Genomic DNA, 21,660 nt, shown 5'->3' with positions numbered 1-21,660 from the left:
CTTGTATACGTCATTAAATAATGTAGATTTAGATTAGATGATTCTATCCCTGCACAAGGTCAATAAAAAGGGAAAAATTTAAGGAGGTAGGATAATTTTTAGAAACGAATAAGCTTTGGGACGGATATAGGTGTTTACGTTTGTTTAAAACTCTATCACCACTTTTTTCGTAAACCATTGCGGCTGTAAAGTCCATGAATATATTTTCAACCATTGTAGGTATTTAAGAGGATCGATCTAATGGGCTAGATGGGAGTAAGGGTCTTTTACCAACCCCTGAGTAGCAAGGAAATGTAGTGAGATATTTGCTTTTTAAATACAAAAGGACCACGTAGTTTCACTGTTTCACACTACAATCAGTGCCATAACATATTGGCACTTTTGGCTAATTTACCATTTTTCGAAAATTGAAGTTCGAGCGAGAATTTCAATTTCGGGCCTTCAACTTGATTTTATCGATTATTTCGATCTGGGAGGGATTTATTGGTTTCTAGGCTATATTTCAAGCCCTACTGGACCATTTTTGAACTTTTGGATCCTCACATCCTAAGGTCCTAAGACTTAAGTCTAGCGTTAAAACTCAGAGTCAAAACTCTACCCTTCGAACCTACTTTAGAGCACTTACAAATCGATTGTGGTTTCAAAACTTCCCGATGGTTTTCTCTTTTGTGCCAAGTATTTCGTCGCCGATTGTAGAGCCTGATTGAAAATAAAATTTGTCGTTTTTTCCAAAATCTGAACCGCTTGAAAACAGAGAAAACGCTAGATTCAATCCGTTGTGATGACTGCAAGGTTCACTTGCATTGAAGAACATTTTTAAGGCTTTGTGGACAAAAATACTCTCAAAATGGTGAAAATAAGAACACAGGTCTGAAACTCAAAACGTTAAGAACATCTGAAAGCTTCACGTTCTTATAAAAACGTGTAAGTCGCAGGCATGACCACAGATATCTGTAAAGCCCGAAGGGCTGGATAGGCAACTTTAAGCTTTCTCGCTTTCTCCAGCAAAAAAAAGTGAAGTACAAATTTGCCTTTTTAAATTTCGTGCCAATGGATAGGATCTAGCATTTTAATTGTTTTCGGAGCGCGAGATCAAAAAAAGTAGGCGGCAAACGCTAATTCACATCTCTCAAACCGGTGAAATTGCATATTTTAGTCACGTGACTTTGGTAGGAAATCCTTCCAAACCTAGGCTTCACTTTTCGATAAAAGCCGCAAATCTAGCCCTTCGGGCTTTACAGATCTGTGTGGGCATGACCCTGGTTTGAATATAGTATTCTCACCAACTATCTATCCACCTGCTGCGAAGAATTACCTAATTAGCACGCAACAAGGTGCATTATTTTTCAGTTTTATCGTTTCGGGAAAAAATGATATAGATAATTACAGAAGCTTTCCTATTTGCTAAATGTCAAAATGAGCGAAATGACATTTTAATGACTACATTTCCTGTATGATGATAATATTAGCTTATCTGTTTACATCCTTTCCAGAATATCTCCATGTTCAATTTTTTATACGAATTTCTCAAGTCTTTTATTTAGTTTTGTTAATATGCCTGAAAATTGTCTCGATTAGTAATCAAATTTTAAAATCTTTCGTTTTAGCTTTATGACCATGTATTCTTAAATTGTGCAGTTTTGCTTTTTACTAAGGACATTCTCTAGAACAAAATCTATAGTATAACCATCAACATTCTTATGCTGTTCCTATAGATTCCTATAAATTTCAACCTCAAGGTGGTCCCTTTCTTTCCTTTTACAAATTGTCATCTTGTTTACTCTAATCATTTTTTTTGAACGTGATAAATTGCATTGCAACGTCACTCAATTCCCGATGCCGCCAATTCTTTACATTATTGTGGAAAATAAAGAATGCACTTAAGGGTGCTCGTTAAAAGATTTCCTAATATGAGCAAATTTTACGGCACATATCCCCGTGGTTAATAAAGAGTAATTGCCAACTAGTCTATATACGCGCCAATACTAGGCGGGATTCCTGGTTCCACATTTTGGGATAAAATAAAAATTTGTTGAGTTTGAAAATACCATACAAAAATAAGGAACGTCCATTGACTTCAATTTAGAGGAAGCGAGGATGTCTTATTTCCAAATAATGAGTGATGTTAGTTTATAAAATCCCTTGGGTTAGCCATATCAGTTCGGCAGTTTTTTTTGCAAAAAATTGGGATGAAAAATTGGTCAAAAGCCACTATTAAAGATACACCATCTAGTGCTAAAACTTTCTCAAGATCTTTTTTCTTCGCCGAAAATAAGCTCCTCAAAGTTGAAATACTTGTCTTCGCAAATGTCTTCATTTTCTTCTTCATCAAATTTTTTCAATGTAATTTTTGAATTTTCAGATTCAGGAATAGTTTGTCAAACAGAAAATGTATAACATGCCATAGCTTTTTTGGTTATATCAGTCAGAAAACACATTGTAAACACGACAATTATGAAAAATTCACTATGGTCAGAGCCCTTAAATCACAAGCAAAATCAGGCAAAATCTCGCTCTTTTGAACAAATTAAAGCGAATGAAGTAGCATTACTGCCAAAGATGATTGTGAAAAATCCTAGGATGAAAGTTTACTTTTGATTGGTCTACAAAATGCACATGATTTTGAGACCCCGGTCGTCAGCCTGCGACCCCGTTCTTGGCTCAAAGACAAGCGTCGTCGTTTTATGCAATTTCCAAAACTGATATTAAGCAGTTATTGGACAAAGTCAAATCCAATATTTTTCATATTGGATGAGACTGCGTCCAAATAAATGGTTTATTATCCGTTCATCGCTAAAATATTTCTCGTTTTCAAACATAATTCCAATTTATATGCTCGTAAATCTGGTTTCTTGGTAGTTTTTTATTCAAAAGTCTTATTTTTATTTTGTGACGTAACGTCAAAAAGAAGATGCTCAATTGTCATTGAACTCGTTGAGTGACGTCAATTTTTGAAATATGTAGCCTCCGTGGAAGCTATATATTCGAAAATATTGGACAGCAAAGAAGCCAATCAAATGTCGCTATTTACGCGCGTCGGATAATAAGCTAAAATGGTTGATCCGATAACGTGCTTTTTTTGAATTTTTTTCCCTCCCTAAGTATCATTTTCTACCAAAATTTTCCGCCTGATTTTGGATGGTGCTTTTGCACGCTTTTTTATAAGAACAAGTAAATTTTGATTCAGACTGCGTGCTATTCTTAATTTTATTGAAATTTCCAGGCTTATATGTTCTTACGATGTTCTTAAAAACTTAAATAGGTCTTAAAATCTGTTAAAACAGTACTGTATTAGTATTTTCCGAACTCTGAGGCTCAGATTTATTTAACATTAGTTCTTAGGTTTTTGCCAATTTTCAGCCTCATGTTTTTATAAAACTGCTATCATTAAAATTATTGGTGAATATATCATATCGACCAAGCCTACCCGATTTAGTTCTTCCAAAGATTAATTAAGATTAATTGATCCACCATAAACCTGGTGTTTTTTTATTTTAATAAGAACAAATATGTGAAGAACGGGTTGTTCTTCTCTGTTTGTGATTTCAGGCCTAAATGCTCTTAGAACATTTAAAATATGCTTACTACCTTTCACTCTCATAGAGCTTGGTAGTCACTTTTTTGAATTCAGTCTGTGTTCTTAAAATTTTGTTCTTAATTCTTAATTTATTTTGATAATATTTAGCGTACCTTATTGGAACTAATTTTCGCGGGAACTAATTTTCGCGGTCGAAAAAAAATTTCCGAAAAATTGCATTTCGCGGGTTTTAATTTTCGCGGTTTTTTCCATTCAGGAATTTTCGCGGGTTTTAATTTTCGCGGTTTTGCCTTATTTTGGACAAATTTCTTTCATTTTCCTAGGGATTTTCCAAATTTTTCGATAAAATTGGAAAAAATTGTATTTCGCGGGAATTAATTTTCGCGGTTTTCGACTCTCAAAATTTTTCGCGGGTTCAAATTTTCGCGATTTTGACGAAAAACCGCGAAAAACGCTAAAATTAAAACCCGCGAAAATTAGTTCCAATAAGGTATATCATTTACCCATTTTTAAGGTTTTCAGAAGTCTAGCTTTAACCCCCTCCAGATCAATTAGTTCCCTTCAAAAACTTTCCGTTTATTTATTTAGGCCTTTCCGTAAAGTAATTGAAGATAATAACAAAATATCAAATTAAACGAAATGGTAATGACTATCAAAAGACATTACGGTTAGACTGGAGCCACCTTTAGGCTTTTCATCAAACAAAAGGAAACGAATTTAGAGACGTCCATCATCAATATCTATTAATTTTGATTTTCCCTTTACCATGGTATCCACTTTGTCGTCGTTCATAACACATTCAATGGACGTCTGACAAACGTTGGTTAGGTGAAGCTAAATTAATTTGTTGTTTTGCGTCGGCAAAAAACTTTTGAGTCTCAGCTTCAAAATCTACCATTAGATAAAGGTCAGAACGATTAAATTTCAGTATACAAGATAGGTACAAAACTACCAGACACAAAATAGGAGATAAATTTTTATTTATTTACTCGATTCTTTAAATGCTCGATCAGGCACATTAACAATTAATCAATTAATTTGTCATTACAAGCATCGTTCGGATATTTTAGATAGCTCCTGTAAGAGATGAATTATTTAAGGTAAAAATGGGGGGAGGGGGGTTGAAGATGAAAAAGAAGAAATATAATTTTTAAAACAGAAATTTTTCTTCTTCCTTTTCATCTTCATTTTCACAGATTTTTAAGCAGATTTTTTCTCTTGATTTTATTTTCCACGGTATACAAATTGTATAAAATTGAAGCGACCGTAGTGCAGTAGTAGAGCATCCGGCTACGGAACGCGAGGTTGTGAGGTTCAAACCCCAGCCGTTTCATACCAAAGATTCCCTAAATGGTACTTGATGCATCTCTGCTTGATGCTCAGTAATTAAGAGAAGGATCAAGGGTAAGTGGAGCAATCCAGGGAGAAAGCTTTTTTCGGTAGATAGCTATCGAAAGAGGAGCCTTCTGAGCGCCCCCATCTGCGGTCGCAGATTTACTTAGAATTGAAGCATTGGTTAAGAAAGCAAAATAAGAGTTAGTCTGCAGTTTAAGCGAATCATAGTTATTGGGTGCATGCCACACGTGTGTTTCTCATGTAAGGGGAAGCAACTGCCAGACATCTCAATTACCTGGTATTAATTACTAGTCTTAAGTGATGCAACTTCACCCACTCTTCAAAGGTGAATTGCCTCTTAAGTTACGTAAAATGATTTGAAGGTTAATGTACAAACATTCTATAATCTTTCATAATGATCTTCAAACAATTGTCTATTTATATGGCATATTTAATGTTTTTCCGATTTAATGCTTCGTTTATTTCCGGAAGATAATTAATGCACTGTAAGCTCTATTTTATTACTATTGCAATGTAAAAGAAACAGTACTTTGATTTTGATAATTTCGTTTCCGTCAATGGGCTATTCCAGAAATAGTATGTAAACCCCTATGTTGAGGAGGTGTGACGTCCAGGGTGGTCTGGAAAATAAAAAATCCAGGGTGGCCTGGTTTTTTGAATGATAAAATCCAGGGTGGTTAGTAAAATCGGGTTGAAAATCCAGGGTGGTCAGTATAATAAGGTTGAAAATCTAGGGTGGTTCAAAAAAATGGGAGAAAAAAATCCAAGGGAGTCCTGAAAAATTGGAAAGATATCCAGGGGGGGGCACCTTTTTAAAAAAAGATCTCTATTTTTCCTGGAATAGACCAATGCCTGATGTTTATACAAAGCCTTCCTGATTTTACTTGTTTATCAATAAATGCTTATTTCGATACCGTATCTCTTGAAATAAACGCATCTCCCTACAGGGAAAGATTTTCAATGAACGCCCCCTCAAATAAACAAATAAACGCCTCTTCGAATGAACGCCTCCCCCTAGGAGCGGCGTTTATTTCATTGGAAGGGAAACTTAAATATCTCTTGGTAATTGTATATTTTAAGTGTTCAAACTAAGTTTGACCGATTTTTACACCTCTAAAATTACATATTTTAACTCGAAAGAAAACGAAAAGACAAAGCAAAGATTCCCATTCACTTTATTAAAACATGAAGGTAATGAAGATATAGATGGAGAGAAAACGTCTCGGTAATGATCTAAATGGTCGTTGAAATCTTTTATAAATCTATTCAAAGCGGCTTTTCTTTGATGTACCATCATTGGAAGCAAAACACATCAATTTATAACTTTCTAAGAACAGAAAGAGACTGTTTGGTTGATTTTGAAAAACTTAATTTTGCCAAAAATCCTTGTTAAAATGCGATTTGAAATAGTTTCAACTGATTGTAAGACTAAAAGAGTATATTAATTTCATAGGGACACATTTTTGGGCTGGCATTTTGTTAAAATTGACTTGAGAGTTGCATCACATTATCATTGAAAGTTTCTTATCTTAAAATACTCACTTCTAAGTGGTTTTCATACTCTGACAAAATAATCGATACAAGGTTCCTAATCGTAACACGTAATTCTTTTTTAAATCTATCGATGGCTTTATGGGAAGCTTCCCCTAGAAGTTTGAAGTATTGTGCTTATTAGGGCTTATTATGTGAAGTTTTCTTCAATTTTTCATGACAAGGCTATTATATTTCAATATACTTGTTAAAAATGTAATGTCTTTTCATTCATCTTAAATATTCCCACGAGTATACCCAAAATTAATCATCTTATTCCCAAAGCAACCAAACAGCTTTGCTTCCGATGATAAATCTTTATCTTTATTACCTTCATGATTAAAGTGACCTTGGTTAAAAATTATTTAATATACGCCCCGCTCTTTTAAATCACTCCTCAAATAAACGCCTTCTAAAATCCCAAAAATTTAAGAAACGCCCCGGGGCGTTTATTCGAAGTAATACGGTAACTTGATTTTGGCACCTGCAAATCTTTTTTTATTAATATTTCAATTCGACATTACACACCCTTTTTATAAGAATGATTATGATGAAAAATTAAGAATATGCTAAGATTGTCATCATCATAGAATTCGGCAATGCTTATTTAACAATAGATTAAATTATAGTCTAACTTTTAATCGTCGACATTGCCTCCGCCTCCTGTGGCCCGCTTATAATTGGGCGTCCCACCATTTGTAACGCTACTTCCTTGTTAGTCCGAACGATATTGGCTATACTTTGGAAGCACTCTAAAAATCCAAGATGTCGTAGGCGTACTAGTTGAGGAGAAAATGCCACCCTCCCGCCCTACAGATATTGGTTACGGTCAATACTTTTTTAGTTTATGCTAGTTTAAAAGAATGCTGATTTTTCATGACATGTTTCGAACTCGGTCCGTTCTCAAGGGAACGAGAAACGCCATATAAAAAGGGCGTGTAATAGTCTAATTGTCTTTAATTTTTCATTGAAAATCTTTTCAAGAACAAGTACTCTCGAAAATAGGATAATCGAAAGATGAGGAAAATTCAAGAATAATCCAGGTCTTGGGTAGTCTGAATCGCAGACCTCTACAAAACCACAGGTAGTCTATAAGGAGCACGAATCCGTTAGTGGATGTCAGCAGCCTAGGTCTTGGGTGGCCGAAATGTTATACAAATTAGGGTTTCAAGTGGTAAAGACGAAGCAGAATACAGAAAATGACCAAATTTTGAGTTTGACCTGAAAAGTAACTTAAGCCTTATGATTTTAATCTTTTTTGCTCTTTTATTTAGAGAAAATAAAATGATTTGGTTGGAAATCGGAGGTCCGGCTAAGATAAATTACTATGTTTATTATCCGACGCGCGTAAATAGCGACATTTGATTGGCTTCTTTGCTGTCCAATATTTTCGAATATATATAGCTTCCATGGGGGCTACATATTTCAAAATTTGACGTCACACAACGAGTTCAATGACAATTGAGCATCTTCTTTTCGACGTTACGTCACAAAATAGAAATAAGACTTTTGAATAAAAAACTACCAAGAAATCAGATTTACGGTCTTTAAATTGGAATTATGTTTGAAAACGAGAAATATTTTAGCAATAAACGGATAATAAACCATTTATTTGGACGCAGTCTCATCCAATATGAAAAATATTGGGCTACGAGAAAATATATTATTTTTGCATATTAGATTCGACTTTGTCCAATAACTGCTTATTATTGGCTTTCCCAAATGTTCTGATCATTACGAAATAAATTTCCAACTTTTTAATTCAATCCAATTTGGTTTATGCTTCTCACGATGAGTTGCAAATCTTTTCAGCAATATCATAATATCGTTATTAAAGAATCAGAACGAAGAACTCCCACAATTCCCTTTGCTGTATATGTTCTCTACACGTTTTTTTTATAAGCATACTATATGAAAACATAAGGCTTCGAGTACCAAAATATTAAGAACAAGTTAAGAACGTTTTAAGGCTTTGCGAACTACACCCAGTTTCCTACTAAATGACCCAAAAATACTCAAAAACATTTTCAAAACATTTTTAGACTTAAAACTCCAAAAGTTAAGAATATCTAAATAAAGGCTTCAAGAATTTTGGATGCTCTTATAAAAAACCTGTATACAATTTCGATGATGATATTGCAATGAAATTCTGGTGTTCGTTCTAACTTATTCAGACTTAGACTTTAAAATGAGCAATCTAAGCGCTTTATTTATAAGAATGTACTCTATTAGAATATTCATGAAAATATAGCCAAGAAATTGAGAATATACGAAGAAGATTATCACAATTTGGCAACTGAACCAAAGATACTAATTTCAGGGCATTTTTAGAGCATTTTTACTTGTAAATTACCAGGTATCCCCTACTCAAGACTGTCATAAAAACACCATATTTTTTCTTGACTTTTTCATTACGACACCCCCAGTCTCAAAGCCCCAGTGGAACTTGTTTCCTCAGTGGGGATAAAAATTCCTATTGAAATTCTAATGGGGATAGAAATTCTATTGATCCAAGGTTAAAAAATCCATTGGGATGGTTTTGGAGTGCAACTTTTAAACATTCGATTTCGGGTGGGAATGAAATCAAAGTCAATCTCCCAGTGGAGATGAAATTCTAGAGTATTTTCCAACCGGGAGCGAAATTTTTGCTAAATTTTCCAATGAGGCTGCGGTTCCAGCAGGTTTGTGATGCAGGGGTGTATTACGTGTTTAATTTAGGTTGGATTTGAATCCTAACCAGGAATACTGTAGACTAGTAAACTAGTCGTTGAAAACAGACCCATATACAAAAGGTTCAAGCCCCCCAAAAAAAAAAGAATCGAAGAGGTGAGGTTGCGTGTCTTTTCTGAATTTCAACGACTAGAAGCTTCTTCCCTCAAAAAACGTTGTTTAATTTTACAACATTTTTTAGGTTTTTGAGAATCCGTCCAACTTTTTTGACTAAATGATATTTCATAGTAACATTAAACATGGGAACATATAAATAAATGAGTATTTCCAAAAACACAATTACCATAAAGAAAAATAAATGCAATCCCGCACGGTTCAGACATACAGAAATATGTATGTCTCTCCTTACGATTTTAGGTGAAGAAAAAAAGGCATTGGAAGTAGCTTCTAGTCGGTTATTTTCCTTTTCTCTCACGCGCGCTGAATATTTAATTAGTGTTTACATTATTTGATTGACAGTTTTATTATAAGGTTATAAGTAATAACCGACTAGTTTACTAGTCTAGGAATACTGTTAAGATTGTCTAAGGATGATTTTTATCAAAGCACCATTTTTAAAATAATTTCTAATTTGAACGCCTGTTATCTGTTCTTTGATTGGTTTGACAGTCTCATCAAACATTGATGTAATTTGAACCTCAAAGATACAAAAATCAGCCAAATTTAAAATCGACAACTACTACATTCTTCTTTTGGTGACGTAAAAGGTTTGACCTCGCTATTTTGGTTTGTTAGAAGATTAATAAAATGAGCTTTCTTGAAAAAGATCACCTAATTTTTGTGGTCCAGTTTAGTTCTTAAATTTACGCCAAAAAAATACAGTTTTCCTACGCGGAACTAACTGTTGTTGAAGATCAGTGATTTGGTCGAGATTTGGTAATTTATTGAATGACGTCATTTTTGTTTTGGCCCTCGGTGACTTTGTTTACATTCTATAAGGCCAAATAACGTCATTCACTGTGATTGACTACTTAATTATTGAAGATCAGGTTTTTTCTGCGCCCTAAGATGTGGCTTGAATTAATTTGTACCTACGGACCATTATGTCTCCTTATGAGTATCTAGAGGAACGAATTTTTACGAAGGGTCACTTTATCTACATAGCAACTATTTGAAGTCCTCAGTCATTGAGTTTGAAGCTCTGAAGGGGCCTGAGAGGAATTTTCTACCTTTTTCAAGCAAGAAAGAGTAAAGCCTTAAGAAATTTCTAAGTGAGGGAGAAACAATTTTAGCCCCGCGCTGAGAGATTAAGTTTGATTTAATCCCTATTTGAAATTCAGCAATGGAAAAATTTGCACTCCAAAACTAATTGAAATAATAGATTTTCTTATCCCCATTAGGTTTGATAGCATTTTTCATTCCCACCGCGGGAAAAAATTCATCCGAGGCACCGAGACAAGAGTGTCATGATATTAGCCTCTGTAACTCATATTAGTTTTTGTACAGATTGGTCCGACCTCGCATGACAGCAGTCAAATACCCAATTACCTAAATTTATGTCTGATATAAAACTTTACAACCCTAATGAAGATTCCCGGCCTGGCTCAGGAATGTAGTGAGGGGGCTGGACTCGAAAGTAAATTAATGCTTATTTTCTAATCGTTGGAACCGAAAATAACCTTATTTATTTACTAATCCTTTAGAAAAAACGCAAGTACTGTTAAAGGCCTTAAAAGCTAAATCTAAGAAAATGAAGAAAGTGAAAATGAGATAATTTGTTGAGACAGGCTTGTACCCTTTTATTTAGTTTAGTAGTTAGGCGTTTCAAGGCTCTCGTGGGAAATAGGCCCGTGGCAACCTGGAATACGATAAAAAAATAAATACTGTACGAAAAATTATTCTACGGAACTTAATCTACGAAATTATACACCTTGATAAAAAACACTACTTTCCTTTGAAATAAAATGTTACTTTTGCCTACTGTCAAAATTAAATAAACACCATATTCTTTACAATAATTCCCGATACTCGAGGTCCTAAAACGACCTAATTCTACGAAATTATACATCTTTTTCATACACCAATTCCTCTGGGATATAGAGAAATAAAATGGTACTTTGCCTACCGTCAAAATTGAAGTTATCGATAAAAGTTAGACAGCAGTTATCAATGTCAATATACTTGAGGTCCTAAATAAACCTAATTTTGAAAAAATACCCTACTTTCCTATTGATAAAAAAAAACTACTTTCCTTTTACCAATCCCTGTGGGATCAATCCAATTAAAATATTACTTTCAACATGGAATAAATACCACCTACTTTACAGCAATAACCGATATTAAAAAATTGAGGTCCTCTTAGGCATTTCTTTTAAAATTTTTATATCAAATTCACTTACTTTGAGCAGAAGCCGTTATCTTCATGCTATCTTGTTGACTTAGACAACGGATTGATCAAGTCCCCCCGGACAAAAACCTCCAGACCCCGGTGGTCAAAATTGGGTGCCCAGGCTGTCTCAAATTTTAGCTGGGCTGTCGTAGAGCTCGAAAAATCCGTTCGGTATACTCGACAAAGGTTTTCGTTTTGTAAGTGCCCGAAAGGAGTCTTTATTTACATAGAAGCTTTCTACTGAAATACTCATCAATGCACCCTCGCATTGCCATCTCTTACTGCAACCTCACAGCATTACTCATAAATCCTTGCTGCACCCTCACAGCATAAAATATATTACTCTTGCCGCACCCTCACGGCATGAAATATATTACTCTTGCCGCACCCTCACAGCATAAAATATATTACTCTTGCCGCACCCTCACGGCGTAAAATATATTACTCTTGCCGTACCCTCACGGCATAAAATATATTACTCTTGCCGTACCCTCACGGCATAAAATATATTACTCTTGCTTCACCCTCACAGTATAAAATATATTACTCTTGCCGCACCCTCACGGTATAAAATATATTACTCTTGCTGCACCCTCACAGCATAAAATATATTACTCTTGCCGCACCCTCACGGCATAAAATATATTACTCTTGCCGCACCCTCACGGCATAAAATATATTACTCTTGCTGCACCCTCACGGCATGAAATATATTACTCTTGCCGCACCCTCACGGCATGAAATGTATTACTCTTGCCGCACCCTCACGGCTTAAAATATATTACTCTTGCTGCACCCTCACGGCATAAAATATATTACTCTTGCCGCACCCTCACGGCATGAAATGTATTACTCTTGCCGCACCCTCACGGCTTAAAATATATTACTCTTGCTGCACCCTCACAGCATAAAATATATTACTCTTGCCGTACCCTCACAGCATAAATTAAACTAGAGAATATACTAGAGAGCTTGAAAGACGTGTGATGAGTTCGGAAATAGCTACCATTTTTATTAGCACGCGAAAATCTTTCAAATTAGTAATTTACAGAACGACTTTCTCTTGACATGTCTTTCGGAACCGTAAATAAATTCACTAAGTTTCATCAAATTGGTTTGGAAGCGGGAGAAATTTTGAAGAACTTGAAAAGCTCTTTTAGGAAGCATTTCGAGAATAAAATAAAATATTCCACTCCAGAAGCGAAAGTCTATTCTGGTACAAGTGTTTTTCGCATTTCTTTTACAGAATTGATTGTATACAGCATATATCTAAATTTAATAAACAAGGGGGCATTATCGGGGTTGGAAATACCCCTAATACTCCTAAAATAAAGTCAAATAGAATGAAAGCAGTTATTGAGGGCAAAAACGCGACGCTATTTGGAATGTCTCTTAAAAAATAGATAAGATTATAACGTGATATAACAAATTTCGAACAGAAGACGATTATTGTGTTTTGTTGCACTCGCGCTGATATTGAGGTACGCGTTCTACGCAACGATCAAAGTTTCAAATAAAATCAACCTCAAATGAATTTATCCATGAAAATAACCATTAATTTGAAAAATTAGCTTTTCACCGATATTACTTCATATTTGCTTTTTCTTGGGGTTTTAATATCGTGCTTTGTCAACCGACCAAAGAAGTCAATAAACAGTTCATGTCACTAGGGTCATTGCAATTAACGAAAAATGGCCAGATAGCTTACTTGTTAAGTATTTGCCTTCAAATCCAAAGGGTTTTGGGTTTGATCCCCGGTCACTGTCAACTTTTAAATTGAGCATAGATTGTTTAATCTGATCCAAACGGTAGGTTACTGGGATCTAAGACTAGGTGACGCGCTCCACTTCAGCAATCGACCTCCAAGGTTTAGCGCAAATAGAAAGAATATCCTAAATGTCCGGTGTGAATCAAAGGGTACTTGGTTAAATATTTGGAGAAAAAGTGTAGAATGTTTCCATCCGAATTCTCTCTCAAAACACCAATAACCAAGGGGCAAAGTTTAATTTTTACAATCTCACACCCAGAGCCACTTGCACCACTTTTCGATCTTACTGATGGACGTTAGAATCATAAAAAGCTGGGATCGAGTTTGTGTTTTTGACAATTTAAACTGACCACCTCAACATAATGTCTTTTAGTGGGGAAGTCTATTCATTGGAGATTATTATTTACTGAAATCAATAAAATTAAAGGGTTGATAGGATCCATCAGCAATCATGTAACTCATTTTAAGAATATCTGATACCTTATCGGGGAAAAAATGTCGGGGTTTTATTTAGTCGGGTTCTTTTTTCGTCGGGGAAAAATTTCGTCACCTAGAGGCATTTTCGTTACTTTCCCCCGACCAAAATTTCAAATTCGTCACTTTCACCCGACCAAATTTTACCAATTTTACCAATAGTTTTGTTACAACATTGAATTACTCCTGCAAACAACTACCTTTTCTTGCTGCCAAAGATGCCCAGAAATGAGGGACATCTTCATAAAAACTTTGTTAATATTTGGATTTTTCAAAGACTTGACCGGATGACCGACGACATTGTGTTACTATTATAATTTTTTATCAAACTATTGTAGTTTTAACTTAGCTTGTTGTGTTTATTAGGCAAAAGAACTCGTTTGAATTGAAAAGAAAGTCATTTTATTTGTTCTGTTAAGAAACATCCCTTGAAACATTTACAATGGAAAACTACGATAGAAATCCTTTTTTCTGTTGAAATAAAAAAATCGCGTGAAAATCTTAATTTTTAAAAAACCGGGTAAAAGTTTTGGGTAGGGGAAAGAGAGAATCGGGTAAAAGTTTTGGTCGGGTGATAAAATATCGGGGAAAAAATTCGTCGAGGGAAAATTTCGTCACCTTCTCATTTTTTCCCCCGATAAGGTATTCATTGAAACTGAGAGAGGCATTTTAGTTTAAATATGTAAATTTTGATGTACGACTGCCCGGGGGGGGGGTACTTAGGCAAAATGGGTGCCGCGTATGTGCGAGCCATAAGGGTACCTTTTCTCATTCCTCAAAAGTCTCTCAAAGGGGTACAAATTCAAAAGTTAGTCTCTGAAAGGGTCCCAAAATTACGAAAATCTAAAATTTCTCTCTCAAAGGGTCACGATTTCCAAAAATCTTGACCAAAATTTGGTGAAAATGAAACCAAAATTTGGAAAAAATGGACCAAAATTTAGGAAAAAGTCTCTCAAAGGGTCCCAAAATCACCATAATTTTGTCTCTCAAAGGGTCGATTTTCGATTTTCGGCTCGGACATACCCGTCACCTCGCAAACCTAGTACCCCCCCCGGGACGACTGCCAAAATGGCGTGGTTTGGTATTTTCTTGTAGGGCAGGGATTGGGTGGATTGATTACGGAGTTCTTGTTTGAGTGTTTTGACAGGCTGCAATCTGAACACCCCTGTCTCACAGCCTCGATAGAGATTTTTTATTCAGTCGGGATGAAAATTCCTATTGAAATCCCTATTAGATTTCCAAGTGGGGCTGAAATTCCAGGGTATTTTCCTAACCGGGACAAAAATTTTTCAGTTGGGCTGGGGTTCCACGGGTCTGTGTTACAGGGGTGCATCTGATTATCGACTAAATTTTTTTTTATTGTTCTCATTTTGCTTGTAAACTATAGGGAAAGATCGAAGTCAATGTGGAGTATCATGAACATATAAACGACTGGACCTCTATCTTTTATAGTCTCTTTGAAGCGAGCTTCGTTGCCGCCTGTATTTCAATATTGGTATGAAAAATCCGACATTATTCCGTCATAATTTTATTTCTTTGAATTATTTAGGTAAAAGGATCGATAGAGCTTGAACATTACTCCTAATGCACAAAAAAATTATTTTCGAATTTTTTCACAAGTTTGTAATATATTTTATCAACATTTTCAACTCTAAAATGCAGAATTTCAACTGCGTGTATACTTTTGAATCCCTTTTGTCACTCCAATAATTTTTTTTATGACTTGAAAAAAATAGCTTGCCAAAGTTTAGAGCCTGTGTCATAAGAATATCAAAATTAGAATGTGTGACACTCTCTAAAATTATTAGACACTGTTAAGTCAAAATTTAGAAATATTAGCCGGAGTTTTGACAAGCTGACGATGATTTTGCCTCTGTTATCTTTGTTATGATATAAATAAAAGACTTGAGAAGAGTAGAATAACAGAGACTTTTGTCGAAGTTTTGACGTTGTTAGCAAGGTACTCCCAAGTGGTATATCATCAAAATCTATTGTTTCATTTTATGATTTTAACGAGGCGGCAACGAAGCTAGCAGCCTTTTCTACAAAAAGACAAAGGAGATGGATGTCCAGTCGTTTATATGTTCATGGGAGTATGTATTATTCCTTTCCTTGCCTATAAAAGAATACATTTTCGTTACGGAATCCCAATTGCAATATTATCCTACTCAACCTACACTCTATTCTTACACAATAAAACCAAAAAGACCATTGCAATAATGAATTATTCCTGTTCAAGACATAATTACCATCAATTTAGCCTCATAGAAATTAATCGTTTTATAGCCTAAGTACTTTTAATTAATTGATCAACTTTCCCTCATTTAACCGAAATGTTTTTCGAAACCAAAAGAAAGCATTTTCTGGTCATCGCTATTTTAGGATGAAGCAATTTTGCAGGTTCTATGTATATTGTATTTTTACAACTGTTTTTTTTTGTTTGTTGAATCACCATGTCAACAGTGTGACTGACAAACTATTGAACAAATACGAGAATACACCTTTTCCACCGTAGCCGCCAATTGCCGCACGGGCATTTTTTTGTCCGTTTTACCACCCTAAAACCCTCCCAGTCTTTTTTCGCACCTATAAAAAATCGAAAAAGGTGTAAAAAAGGATTGGATCGAGTTTAGGGTGATAAAATTGAAAAAAAATGCCCGCGCGGCAATTGGCGGCTACGGTTAAAAATGTGTATTGAGGGAATACGAGAATTAGAGTTTCTATATAACTTGAATCTTTATAACTCTCGAGAATCTCTCTATAATTCAGGCAATTCTTTTTGGTTCCACGACAGAAACCTTAGCCTATTTGGTCCTTTCATGATAAGAGATCTCTTTAAAGCGAGCAATTACTGATTGAGCTTACGTACTCAAGTTATGAAGAAGGCCTTTGTCTCCTCCTTTTAGTCGGACTAACTCCTGAAATTTGAATTTCACGTGCATGTTAACTTCGTGTCCCCCCGAAGATGCCATCTTTTTTCAAGAATAGAACAATGATAATTGTGGCTTTTTGCATGAAAAATACGATTTTCGAATTTTAAAAGCATTTATTCACCTTATCAGCAATATAATGTCATTTATCCGAAAAAAGTTTAGAATTTCGCCCCTGACCGAAAGTTCATAGGTGCGCTACTGTTTGATGAAAGATGATCTAGAGCGACGAAGTTTAAATACAGTTTAAAATATAAGTTACAGTTAATTTTCTCCAATTCAAACTTCTGTAATTCGAATCTTTCTATAATTCAAACATCGGTCTCTCAGATTGAAAGTGGTATTAATACTCCCTGCACTGCGAATCTTTATTTTATTAGTTGAAAAAAACATCCGCCCCCTTGAAAGTCGTATTAGAGAGAGTATATCGTATTTTTAAATGTTGACAAAGATTTGTTAAATTTTTCCAAATTTTGATGAAATCTTAGTGTAATTTCCCTACCATGGAAGACTTTTGGACATTCTTCCTTTGAAAGAGCTGTCACCGGCTCAACCATGAGACTGGGATGTACAATTTATTAAAATTGTTGTATTTTGTGTGACATTTGCTGTTTTGCAGCAAGTTGACAGACACCTCAACTAAATTTTCTTTGACGTAAAAGAAACTGCATTGATTTAACTTTTTGGCATTAACAAAATTATTTTCCTTTCTCCTTTCTCCTTCTCCCTCCTGGAATGATTTTAATTGCAAACTAAAAGTGACTTAAGTATTTGTATCTTTAAATTCTATTCGGTTACTATCAAAAGCCACATTAAACATTACAGTAATTGTACAGTTAATATAAAGACGTCACAAATTTGGCAGATTTTTAAACTTTTGACCATCAGCAATACTACACACGAGGTCGACTATGATTTAGTCTAAGACAAATCAGTATCTAAGAAATAAGCCCAAAGCTGAAGAAAATTCGCAAACAGGTTTTTTGCCGAAAAGAGTTTACAGTCGGTAGAGTTGCCAGTAGAAATCTTCAAAACTCTCCCGGCGATTTTTTTTTCCGTATACCACCATAACGCCATACCAACGGATTAGAATAGGTGGATTAAGAACTCATAGAAAACACTCCTCGTTAGGTTATCAAACTTTTTTACGAGTTTGCTAGCAATTAAAACTTGATAAGTTGTAAAAAAGTTGTAAAAAATCATTACTTTCAACATTTTCATTGGTCATTACGTATCACGTGGTACATTTTAAATAAGAAAATGCACTTTTTTAGCCCTTTCTATCCAATGCAGAAATTAGCCAAATAATTTGAAATTTATTTTCCTAATTCTAAATACAGTCTTCTTTCACCAGTATGCAACCCATTCGTGACCCATCGATAGTTTTGTACTAAAGTTCCTTCGGCTATACCTTTACTGATCGTATCTAGCGCCCTTCTAACGCCCAACTACGCCTTCCACGCTCCACTGGGCAGCAACTTAGCAATTGCTGTCCAGCCCTCCTAAACTTTAGTGTTGTTTCGGCAGCGATCGGCGGCGGACCTGCTCAGGACATAGGTTTGTAAGTATCCTTTTCTTATTTATAACACGATTGTAGAGCGTTGTCATTATTAAATATTAGTTTATTGTAACTGCATAGTCTCCCGTTCCTGTCTGCAAATAGGATTAGGTTCTACTCCCCTAGGTTCCTCTAGCCCGTCCCTTTCGTAGTCTAGACTCACTCACTCACTGCGTCTTATTCGTCTGCTAGGCAAGCACTCGGATAAGGCTCCAGTACAGTTTCTTAGTTATAGACCATACGTTAATTTTCACTTATCTGAAGATTGCCATTGACAAAAGATTAAAAATTTACATTAAAACTGGTCTAGCGTTTGTTGATGCTAAAACTTAAGTGCAGGATTTAAAATATTTGCAAAATCATCAAAATTGATCGAATCATAGGACAAATTCGTTTTCGAAACTGTATGAATTGGAAAATTGTTCTTATAAAAACAATGAAAAAACTAAACGAGGAGTGCGCAGAGTCATTTACAGATTTTTCTTGTAACAATGAGAAGACAATGGATCTCTCTTGGGAGCAACGAGAGAAGTTAATCCACCTATTCTAATCCGTTGGCCATACCGTCATATTTCCCCTCCTTTATTATCACTGTAACGGACGATAACATCGTCTACACACGAGGTCGATAACTATCCAGCCATTTGATACCGTGAAAAGCTAATACTCAGGGTAGCCATTAATCTCATGCAAAGTACGTTTATGATTGAACATCTTTTACTGTAAACTAAAATCCAACGATAGTGGATGGCTTCCGTACAAAATACCAGAATTCATGATATGCACCATTGCAATGTCTTCCACGGACCCAGCAGCTGATTTGTTGAAGTGATGAATTGACTGATTTTACGGCGCTAACAACCAATCAGTTGTTGGGTCCGTGAGGTAATGTCAAAAGACATTGCAATGGTGCATATCAGTAATACAGGAAAATTTTTGATGAAATACCGGTGAATCGGCCTAAAATTTCTCTAATACAGTTAAAAAATGTTTCGAAAAGTACCAATACCGGCCCATTTTCCTCCTAATAACGGAATACCGGATTCTTGGAAGCCCCTCTTTCCCAAGCTACTATTTCCGGCTTGCAACGTTATTGTTTTTTTATCAATTTTTCGAATCTTTTCTCTTCTTCGTGTTGTTTCAAATAGTAAAAAGGGCGTTTCCCTTTACCTCTTGTGTTGAAAATGATTGTATGAATTGTACCCAACTGTCTCAGTGACTAAGTAGCAACAAAATAAAGGTGCTAAATAGAAATTATAAAATCTATGATTAAATTTAAATTAGATTTATGTTGAAATTTGTTGATTTCCAATTCTATTCAATTCATAGTTTAGGTATTATCAGTAGTGATTCTTAAAACTGCTTTAACTTTGCAATGAGGAATTTCAGTGAATCCAATCACGGGAACAATTTTTTCGGCAATTTTTTCAAATGCAGGTCTGATACATGAGGGCTGCCAATGAAGAAACAAAGAACTAAAGGAGATTTTTTGAATTTAATGGACTGCGATTTTCATAAATAAACTATTCCCAGCTTGCACACAACGTTGTTTCAACGTTTATCTAATGATCATAACGTCCAAACAACGTTGTCAATATATCCATAATGTTGTCCATACAATGTTAGATGAACGTTGAGACAACGTTGTGGCCAGCTGGGTTGGGAATAGCTATAGAAATTTCACCTTTCCTGTGTTTTTTCAGAATCCATCTCGCTGGGGACCGTTTTTTGTCCAATCTTTCAGTAATGAAAGTGCTCCCAACGTGTCGACGATATAGGGTGATAAAAATGCTATAGATTTTACAATTGTCTTAGTTTGTAGCATGAAGAGCCACCCGTAAAGACATGATGCAATAGCCGAATGGGTTCCGTTCCGGTCCGTTCCATTCCGTTCGAATCTCAGCTCCTTCCATTGTTCCGTTCGGTTCATAGATAGCCTGGACCCCGTGAAATAATCGGAAGACTGTTTAAAAGTCCTAGATTACTGGGCTATCAACGGAAGATATCGACTCTATTTCGATTCTATTTACACTGACATTAAAAATGGCTTAAAAGAAACAAGTTAAAATTGGTTAAATATCTGGAATTGTTGATTTATGCAAGCTATTATTGGCGCTGTTTTTCTTTCTAGAAGATCGTATAGGGTAAGTTTTCCATGCCTTTTGTTTTAACTTACACGACCCTATCGTCTATACAAGGTCGAAGGGATCAATTTGGGAAACGGACCTAAGCCCGAGGCAGTGGCGGAGCGGTATTTACAGTGAGATTTCATCCGCAGGGTCGGTACCTTGAGCGCTGTTACACCGGGTGTGTTTTAAAAAAACGCCCCTATTTTTGAATTTTTGACCTAGACAATTATATCGAACATAGATGTATGAAATTTTCAGGGAAGATTTGAAATTTACTCTTCCACCCTTGTTGGAAATTATACATTTGTATGTTCATTGAAGATGACTTTTTCACAATTTCTCTGACTTACGTCAATTTTTCAAGTCGATTTTTCTCGTATGGAACAAAAAACCGAAGTACATTTCGCCTTTTAAAACATCAAAATGGCATCGTTTTTTCATTTTGCAGGTTAATTTTTGTTCCAGGATCGATATTTAACCAATTCTAACTTGTTTCTTTTAAGCCATTTTTAATGTCAGTTACATGGACAAAAAAAAAAGACTCATCACTTGTCAATGATTCAAAATAGAACAGGCATAATCACCTTTTGCACTCCAATAAGGTATTTTGCAAAAAGGTAAAGAAGTAGCAGAACTTGTAGGATATATATGGATTGATTAAATGATGAAAAATGAAACGAATTGATTAAATTTCATCTTGCTAAAAATAAAATGGCTGCACATTACTCTGAAACAAGGCTTCGATGTTTTTTTTGACGTCAATTTACTTCTTAAAGTAGTGATCTTGCGAGAATATTCTTTAAAATTTTATAACTTTAAATTAATTTGAGGTAACTCTGTGAAACTTCAAGAAAAGTTTGGAAATGAAATGTGTAAAACTCACACAAAAACTCAAGCAGCTCAACTGAATAGAAAAATGTACGTCAAAAATTGGATAATAGGGGCGTTTTTTAACACACACACTCGGTACTCGATGGAATCCTATAATAATTGGCTCTAACTTAACAATCTCTTCTAAATTAGAAAAGCGGAAGAAAATTTTCGGTAGTAAATTGCTAATCCTTTTCACGAAGGTACAAAACAATCTTGATATTATACTAGATTTTATAAGAACACCAGCCTCAATTTTCGCCAAAAACAACGCCAGTTTCAATTCACATTTTCAAATTTGCTAAGAATATATCAATTCTTAGACCTTAAGCGAACAAATTAAGCCTAACCGCAAGGAGAGCTTTCAAGTCGTAAGTGAAAAAAAGATATCAGCCAAAATTTACGGGTTCTTATAAAAAAAACAAGTGTAAAATCGTGACTCAAGTGG

The 21,660-nt window shown here is 35.1% G+C and overlaps 1 long non-coding RNA gene across 1 annotated transcript in view; it reads left to right on the top strand.

The window, feature by feature from the left end:
- Positions 1-20,803, top strand: part of LOC136801717 (uncharacterized) — a 37,266-nt gene extending 16,463 nt beyond the window's left edge. Inside the window, exon 3 of the long non-coding RNA XR_010845911.1 lies at positions 20,029-20,803. This is a non-coding gene — a long non-coding RNA (uncharacterized lncRNA). The remainder of the gene's footprint in view (positions 1-20,028) is intronic.
- Positions 20,804-21,660: the final 857 nt, after the last annotated feature.

This window comes from Clytia hemisphaerica, unplaced genomic scaffold, assembly GCF_902728285.1.
Source record: "Clytia hemisphaerica strain Z4C2 unplaced genomic scaffold, Clytia hemisphaerica genome assembly, whole genome shotgun sequence".
Classification (NCBI taxonomy): domain Eukaryota; kingdom Metazoa; phylum Cnidaria; class Hydrozoa; order Leptothecata; family Clytiidae; genus Clytia; species Clytia hemisphaerica.
Note: the sequence above shows the minus strand (reverse complement) of the source record. Positions and strands in the feature narration are given on the sequence as shown.